General features: G+C 40.8%; 1 protein-coding gene across 4 annotated transcripts in view; it reads right to left on the bottom strand.

Annotated features, from left to right (window-relative positions):
- Positions 1–5,794, bottom strand: part of LOC107668038 (cryptochrome-1-like) — a 44,024-nt gene extending 38,230 nt beyond the window's left edge. For 3 of the 4 annotated variants that reach the window (XM_016459780.1, XM_016459777.1, XM_016459778.1), the window contains exon 1: positions 5,576–5,794. The gene's annotated coding sequence lies outside the window, so the exon portion shown is untranslated. The remainder of the gene's footprint in view (positions 1–5,575) is intronic. The other variant, XM_016459779.1, reaches the window with a different exon arrangement.
- Positions 5,795–8,734: the final 2,940 nt, after the last annotated feature.

Raw genomic sequence — 8,734 nt, 5'->3', positions numbered from 1 at the left:
GGGGAGGCCTGACAGGTTAAGCCAGAGGGCGCGCTCCCCCACCACAGAAAGCGCCATGGAGTGCCCGCAGGCTTGGACGGCCTGACGGGCATTGCGGAGGACGAGGTCATTGACAGTGACGATCTCCTTCCACAAGGTTGGAGAGGGAGCTCCTTTGTCCAGCAGCTGCCCTAAATCGTCCAAAATCTCGGCTTGGTAAGCGGAGAGGAGAGATTATACGTTTAGGTCCCTGACAGCCAAGGCCGAGGATTTGTAAGCGGCCTGGTGAATTGAGGCAGAAAAAAACGGTCAATTTTATTGGGCAAAATCGGCTTCGGGGGAGCGAGCAGCCCGCCGTGGACGGGGTTAAGGTGCCTGGCGACAGAGGGCTCGATGGCAGGGGAATCACCCATGCCTTGAGCTCCCATATCCTTCACCTCGAGGCCCGTGAGACCGTGTTTAAGATCGAGCGGATCGCCCCAATTGTGTCTCATGTGCTTAGCGCACGCTGGGAGGACGGGAAATAGTTGTTTCCTCGGGCCGGGAGGTTCCTCTTCGGGAAAAACAGGATTGGGCTGGTCAGCCCAGTTGAGAGATGTTGCACCCCGTGAGGCCCCCGGTAGCGCTTCGTCATCACCGTGTCCCCCATCCGAGTCTGAAAGGCCGAGCTCGACTCACTGGGTCGTGGCAACTTTGAGACGGCGCCGAAGGAGCTTTTTAGGCAACATGAGGCAATGGCTGCAGTTTTCCAGGTTCTCCAAAGCCTCTTCAGCGTGCTTGAGGCCCAAGCAGACCACGCAGAAGGGGGGCGGATCCTTAGTGGCGATCAGCGCGCCACACGCGGCCGGGCAGGCCCGTGATGTGCAGCCCCCGAGAGAAGTAGGTTTAGAGAGCGACATGCCGGCGAAAAACTGAGTAAAATCCGTGGCGGGCAGCCATGGAAAAGGGGAGCAGGTGAAAATAATCACAGAGCGTGGGCGGCTCAGGATGCAAAAACAGCTTTTTCTGGGCTGAATAAAAGACTGTCACGTCTGGCGGAGGCTGATCTTGACGATATGTCCTCCTGAAGACACGAAAAGTGAGCAGTGATAAATCCAACCCGAGCTGTGAAGTGCAGAGATCGCGAGAAGCGAATGACAACTGGAGAATAGCGTCACGTGCAGGCCTTATATGCTCTCAGGTAAGGGGGTGGGGCCTTACCTGGCATTGGCTGCGCGCTTCTGTCTGTCTAGCCAGACTTGGTGCAATTGGATGCTTCTGCAGAGGTCAGGTACGGATGCCCTTCCCATAGGTGGATCTCGAACACGAGATGATGAAAGAGAACAAGTAGTCCTATACTAATACTAAAACTATATAGCCTATACATTTGGTTCGAATAGCCTATATTTTAGTAGGCCTAGGCTATAGGCCTAAATATGTGGCTATGTTACAGTTCCCCTTTGAAGCTCTTGTGTTTTTCTCCTTTTCCATCTCTCCAATCCTATTCTGCTCACTGGTGATTGGAGATGAGTTTTTTGTTCTCACTTTGTTGCAGTTTGCTGATTTTTGTAAAATAACATATCTGTTTTTGCTTTTCAGATAAAAGAGTGGTTTCAGTTTAGTATGTTGCAGGTTAATTTATTGGTAACAAATAATTCATAATAAATAATATTGATGATAATAAATCATCAAAAAAAATATTGGGCTTGTTTTGGGCTTGTTTTTTAAGCTGCATTTGCTTATTTATCTTGCGAGAGTCGGTTCTGAGCAGTTGCAAGACACTGTTGCAGTGGCTCTGAGACGTGCACTCAGGACTATGCATGCGCACTGGCTTTCTAGCCTGAAAAATAAGCTTTTTATAACGCTATTTGAGCAAAAGAAACAACATTTATGACACAGCTGTTGTCAGATTTCATTAGTGATTTCAAATATAAAATTTCATCGTAAGCTTAGTGAAAAGTTTTGGAGAATTTGATGTTTCCCCATTCAAAGTGATAGGAGCTGCACTTGCATGCCCGAGAGGCGTTTCAAAGATGGCCGCCGAGTGACATTTTTTTATTTCTTTTCTTTTTTTTTCTTTTCTTTTTTTTTATTAAACAGAATACAAGAACTCATAGAGGTAACAGCATATAATAAAATCAAATACAATAACAATCAGCATCAAACCTTAAGGGGATCCACAATACATGTAAGGCAAAAAAACAAAAAAAAACATTTAAAACACAAGAAACTTGGACATGTCCGATGATATTTTCGGGGCACGACAATTTTTAAGTAATCTCAGTGAGGAGTAGAATAGTTTAAATTCGTTCATGAAATGAACAAAGCAGAGGCGAGAGTCTGTCCACTTACAACAATGTATATGGTATTTGGCAAGTAGGAAAACAATATTCACAATGTCTGATATTGAATTATCTAAATCATCAACATAAAACAGGATATGGTTGATGTTAAATACAGGGATGTTTGACATTTTTAGATTCAGCCAGTCTCTAACATCACTCCAGAACTGGCATGAAATTGAGCATGTAAAAAATAAGTGTTCTAGAGATTCATCAGTAAAATCACAAAAAGCACAACCCGCCTTGTCAAATTTAAATAGCTTATGAAGAAAATTGGAAACTGGATAGATCTTATGACAAATTTTGAAATGCGTTTCTTTGACTTTAGGCGGAATTGGCCATTTAACATATTTAGAGAAGGCTTTACCCAACATATCAGAATGGTTTACAGGCACATTGTTTTTATTATAATCATGGAACAATTTAGATTTAAAAGCATCCGTATCAACCCTATTATTGAAGTTTTTATCAACTAATTTATGATGGGCCGCCGAGTGACATGATTTGCCTTCCCTCGTCCACTTGATGAAGTGGAACGCACTCCAAAATGGCGGCGGGGATTTCCCCCGAGGGTAAGGCGCTTAGGGACATTTGCTAGTGCGTGTCTAAAAGTGAACTGGAACGCAGCCCGGATGTATCCTTCGCTGCCTTTGATATCCCACAGTCCTGTGCGTTCCATTCCGTGACGGTTGGGATAAAAAAATAAATAAACATGGCTTCTGAAAGTTGCGTTTGGTGGTCAGTTTGTGTGTAAATGTATGTTTCGGACTAACTTTTTGCACTTATGATGTTATTTCTAGCGAGAAATCAGTATTATAATAATTAAATATTTGTTTAGTTATCATCAAAACTCGTTTTATTTTGTTGTAGATCATTAAACCATTAGGCTGCCTCAGAACCCTGTCCGAAATCAATTTCATGAGGTGCCTTCGTGCAAAAACGCTGCCTGCAAAGTCATTGCCTAGCGAGGCAGCAAGTCAGCTGCCTAGGCTTTCGGACGCAGCCATGATGTGTAGTGTGAGAGCGGCATTGGCAGTTTCTCAAACGGAAGGCTGCATACTCCAGAGGTCGCATTTTTGCAGGCTGCATACGTCATCCAGGGTTCCCACGCTTCTTGAAAGTACTTAAGTACTTGAAAACAAACATAGGTCCTTGAAAGTGCTTGAATTAAATTTGAAATAAATTTTGTTTAAAACATTTTCCTGTATGTTCTGTCAAAGAACAAGCGGCACTAATGATTGGGGGTGGAGATGGGGGAGTGCGAAAAAAAAAACGTGTGTGTTGATGCGGAGCCTAGACTCCTGAGCAGGACAGTTTTCTTAAGCCCACTCCCGCTGAATTTCTGACCATTACCGCCCACTCCACGCAACGTGTGTGTCACGCTCCCGCAAACATTCTTATTGTATTATTGTATATATTTCATCAACGAAAATAGTTCCAAATATAGTAATAGCTGAGCCGCTGCGCATCTCTAAAAGCAAACACGGCCGAGTTTCATTCATGAATGAAAGTGCGTTTTTGAACGAATCTAGTGAGTCAGTGATTCATGATTACCCATTCATAAAGATTTCATTCCTGAATGAATCAGCTGTTCAAACGAATCAATTGAATGAATGATTCAGTGATAAAATCAGTGACTTACCGCCACCTGCTGGTGGATTTAGTTTCATTTTTAGCGTATAATTTCAGTTATTTAAATCATTTAATATTTCTGTATTCAAAATGTTATATTTAAAACATTAATCTCCACATGAATGTATGAATTTAATTGCACTCATGCCACCTCTGAGCCTCATTAAACGTCTGAAAATGTACCTACAAGCCACTTTTGTGTTCTTCTGTGCTACCTCTACTAAATTACAAATTAATTTATTAATACTAATTTCATATGATTGGTGGAAAATAAACTTCTTTCCTTAAATATAATTTGATTTCTTGTCTCTTACACTGTGATGCTATTTGTTAATAATTGTTTTTGCCACAACAATCAGAATTTTTGATTATTGATCAGAAGGTGCTCCTACTTTTTTTAAATTAGGATGACAAGCGCTCTTAATTACAAGAAGAAAAACACTGCTCTTAAACTGGGTGTGTGAGCCGCTATCAATATGCGGGGTATTGAAATTGCATTTGAATAAGTGCTTGCTGTTCAATTTCACTTTCGATTTCGCGATCACACTCACTCTGTGTAAAGGGAGCACATCTTACAGTGCGTGCATAATTACGTCAAAAATTATTAAATCCCCATAAGAAATATTAAAAACTAATGCAATACAGAAATGTCAAAGTTAAGGCATGACCATTGCTCAGCAAAATGCTCACTGGGACAGCGGGTCAGAAAAAAAAACAGGTGAAGAAGAAAAGGCACATGTTAACTGCAAAAGAATTAAGAATTAATGTGAAGAATTAGGTGTGAAACCATCAGGAACCATTTAGTCTCCAACACCACCATATGTAAGGTCTTTCATGACACTACATATGCTGGGGTGTGAATTTGATAGGTGCTTGATATAAAATAAATGGTGCTCTAAAAAGTCCTTGAATCTGGTGTTCATGAAAGAGTGGGAACCGCCTGGATTATTTCAGTTAACTGAGCATTATATTCGCGAGTCATTTGCATATTACAACAATTTACGCTTAACTAAGAATAATGGTCAAAATTATAACTGTTAATAGTCTAACATAAGATCTTCATTATGATGTATGCAGCCTACAAATGCGACCTCCGAAGGATGCAGCCTTCCGTTTGAGAAACGGCCATTGTTTGTCGGAGATGGCAACAGTAACTAAGGAGAATGGGTCTTTGCGACCAGAGTAGTGCCGAAATTTGCACCCTGCCAGATTATGCACCCCCTAGTATTGGTAGGTTTAGGAGTAGGTGTGGGGGAGGGGTTAGGATTAGGGGTGGGGTTAGGATTAGGCAATCATGTAGCGAATTCAACGAGGGGGTGCATAATCTGGCAGGGGTGCAGAATTCGGCACAACACCGGTCAAGAGGCCACAAAGACTGGTACATATATATTATTAGTAAGCAAAACAAATGCATTATAGAAAAAATAGGGCATGAATCGTTTGTTTTACACTAAAACACCTTTTACAGTGGCGCGCATCAGTGGTCCACAGCATCCTGGATCAGAAATTAGGTCAATCCCAAGTAAGTGAAACTGGCGAGACATTGCACTTAGACTTAATGTAACGTTATACATTCAGTTTCCCCACTAACAAGGTAATAAAAAAGCCTACAGGAACAAAAATACTCGGTTTAAACGCATTACCTTTAACCGTTATGTCAGTCCCGAGGACAGGATCATCTCTTCCCACGATATAGCGAGATTCTCAGCTAGGATTTGTTCCCCAAATCGGTCTGGCGCACAGACGGTCAAACTGACTTCATGAGACGCTCGAGCGCCGCGCCTGCTCCGTTTGGCTCTCTGGCAGAGAGTCTCTGCTCTTGTTTCAGAGCAAAGCTCTCAATGTGGATATCCTAGTGAGCGCAATGGCGCTTCTGATTGGTCGAGACAAGGTCACGGGGTACGCGGACGCTCACGTTTGGAGCACGTTCCAAGCATGGAACAATGAGAGACGTGTTTTTTTTGTTTGTTTGTTTTTTGCATATGAACCTATATAACAATAATAGAAATACAACTTTGCATATAAATGCCATCAGTACACAAGATTACAGAATAAATCCAGTCTGTTCTTCATCAATAATGTCATCTAATCCATGTTTTAGTCTTTTAGCAAATATATGTGCAAAAACTTTGTCGTCATTATTTAAAAGACTAATAGGCCTACAATTGTCTAAGTGAGGAATATCTTTTTGTGCTTTTGGAATTAGAGTAATAACCCCTTGTTTTAATGAGTCTGGCAACTCTCCTTTATCTATAGATTCTTTAAATACTGCAAGCAAAAACGGTGCTAATTTATCCCTGAAGACTTTGTAAAATTCACTGAGAAGTCCGTCGTTACCTGGAGATCGATTATCTTTTAAATAGAGAGACGTGGTTGAGATGATGGTGAGGATGGCCGTTTCTCAAACGGAAAGCTGAATCCACTTTTGCTCTGCAGAGACCTCGATCTCGAATCCTCCGGAGGTCGCGTTTGCGGGCTGCATACGTCATCATCAAGCCTGGTTTATTTCAGTTAACTGTTAACTGGTTTAATTTTATAGTATACATGTAACATAATTTTTTAATAATGAACCAAACTAAATTACAACTGAACTTGGCTGCTGGTGATGGCCCTGCATTTTCATGCATGAAAAAAAGCAGAATGTACTTTTTGATGTAGTTTTTGGGCTTTGTGGGAAAAACACAACCCAACATAAAATAATAATTATTACTTTTAACTTAAGTTTTTACTTGTCTTCAAACGCAATTGTATAGGCTACTACTATGAACCAAAGCAAGAGCCTTTACTGTTGCTATAGTTCATCATGTAAGGTATCCCTGCGTCAATTCAGTTTTCTGTAGCTTATAAATAATAAAAGTCTTTTTTACAAATGGCTCACATGTAAATAGATAAATAATATACATCTACGGTGGCCGAGAAGTGCAAAACAAATCAAAATTCTGAAAACAAAATAATAAATTACAAACGCAAATCCAAGTCTAAAAAACAAAATAACAATTCAGAAAACACAACAACAATTCAGAAAACATTATAACAAGTCAGAAAACACAATGATAAATCCGAAAACAAATTAACAAGTCAGAAAACACAACGACAAATCAGACAAACCAGAAGAGGTAGGTATAGTTTGAGACAGCGCCATTGGTTTGGGATTACTCTAGAACAGCAGAGTCGTGGTAGAAAGTTCGGAGATGGTATTAAAGTAGCTCAGTTTAAATGTATTGTATGAATTGCCCTTACTATGGAATAAAATATGTGTCTATTTACATTTAGTTAAAAGTGGCTGTAAAACATCAGCCCCAGTGGCGCAGATGGATAAGCGTGTGTCATTGGCTTTTTGACGCGATCGACGCGGGATCGAACCCGGGAGCTACTTTAATACCATCTCTACCATGACTCTGCTGTTCTTCTTCTTCTTCTTCTTCTTCTTTTGGTTTTATGGCGGGTTGCGAACCAACTTCATAGGTGCATACCGCCACCTACTGTGATGGAGTGTGAAGAGAATGTACCATTTCTCACCTAAATCTTAAATTCTGTTCATTATTCCACAATTCTTAAGAAATCTCATGATTGCACTCTGTCAATCAACGTATACAGGAAGAACCAGCCGAAGAACAGCAGAGTCGTGGTAGAAAGTTCGGAGATGGTATTAAAGTAGCTCAGTTTAAATGTATTGTATGAATTGCCCTTACTATGGAATAAAATATGTGTCTATTTACATTTAGTTAAAAGTGGCTGTAAAACATCAGCCCCAGTGGCGCAGATGGATAAGCGTGTGTCATTGGCTTTTTGACGCGATCGACGCGGGATCGAACCCGGGAGCTACTTTAATACCATCTCTACCATGACTCTGCTGTTCTTCTTCTTCTTCTTCTTCTTCTTTTGGTTTTATGGCGGGTTGCTTCTATGCTACTTCCGTCATTCTCTTCATTCACACCACAGTCGTCGCCAAACCCGCCCCGGCGTCTTTCCTTCGCCATGACGCCGTTCGTTGTGTCTACCCAAGCCAGACTGCCCTCGTCTCCACTAGCAGCCTGCTCCTCTGCTGTTCTTCGGCTGGTTCTTCCTGTATACGTTGATTGACAGATGTCTCGTCCAGTCAGCGGTGAGTAATCCCAAACCAATGGCGCTGTCTCAAACTATACCTACCTCTTCTGGTTTGTCTGATTTGTCGTTGTGTTTTCTGACTTGTTAATTTGTTTTCGGATTTGTCGTTGTGTTTTCTGACTTGTTATTTTGTTTTCGAATTTGTCATTGTGTTTTCTGACTTGTTATAATGTTTTCTGAATTGTTGTTGTGCTTTCTGAATTGTTATTTTGTTTTTTAGACTTGCATTTGCGTTTTTTAATTTGTTATTTTGTTTTCAGAATTGTGATTTGTTTTGCACTTCTCGTCCACCGTATATATCTCATTTAATGTTAAAACTCTTTGGTTGTGTTGACAAATTACAATTTTGTAAAATTTTGGATGGATTCCTTCCACCAACCATCATGCAGAAACTCATTGGTTCTGCATAAATCACATAGGCTAAATTACATAAGTTGGCTTCACCAAAACTCACCAAAAGGCAACGACTTAATGCATTAATTGTACCTACAAAAATCATGGAATTTAATTATTAAATGTAAAAATATTTATTTTATTCTCTTTTGGAAGTTGATCCATCTGGCTCAAACATCTTGAGAGAAGGCACATAAAGAGTTTGAATGGGCATGATGCCTCTGGTTACTGATTCGTCTGTCTCCTGCTCAAGGTTTGAATCCCCTTGTACCTCTTTTTTTTTTTTTTTTTTTTTTTGTGCC

The sequence above is a fragment of the Sinocyclocheilus anshuiensis genome, unplaced genomic scaffold (genome assembly GCF_001515605.1).
Source record: "Sinocyclocheilus anshuiensis isolate Anshui unplaced genomic scaffold, SAMN03320099.WGS_v1.1 scaffold1024, whole genome shotgun sequence".
NCBI lineage: Eukaryota > Metazoa > Chordata > Actinopteri > Cypriniformes > Cyprinidae > Sinocyclocheilus > Sinocyclocheilus anshuiensis.
The sequence above is the reverse complement of the archived record's forward strand: the minus strand, read 5'-3'. Positions and strand labels throughout refer to the sequence as shown.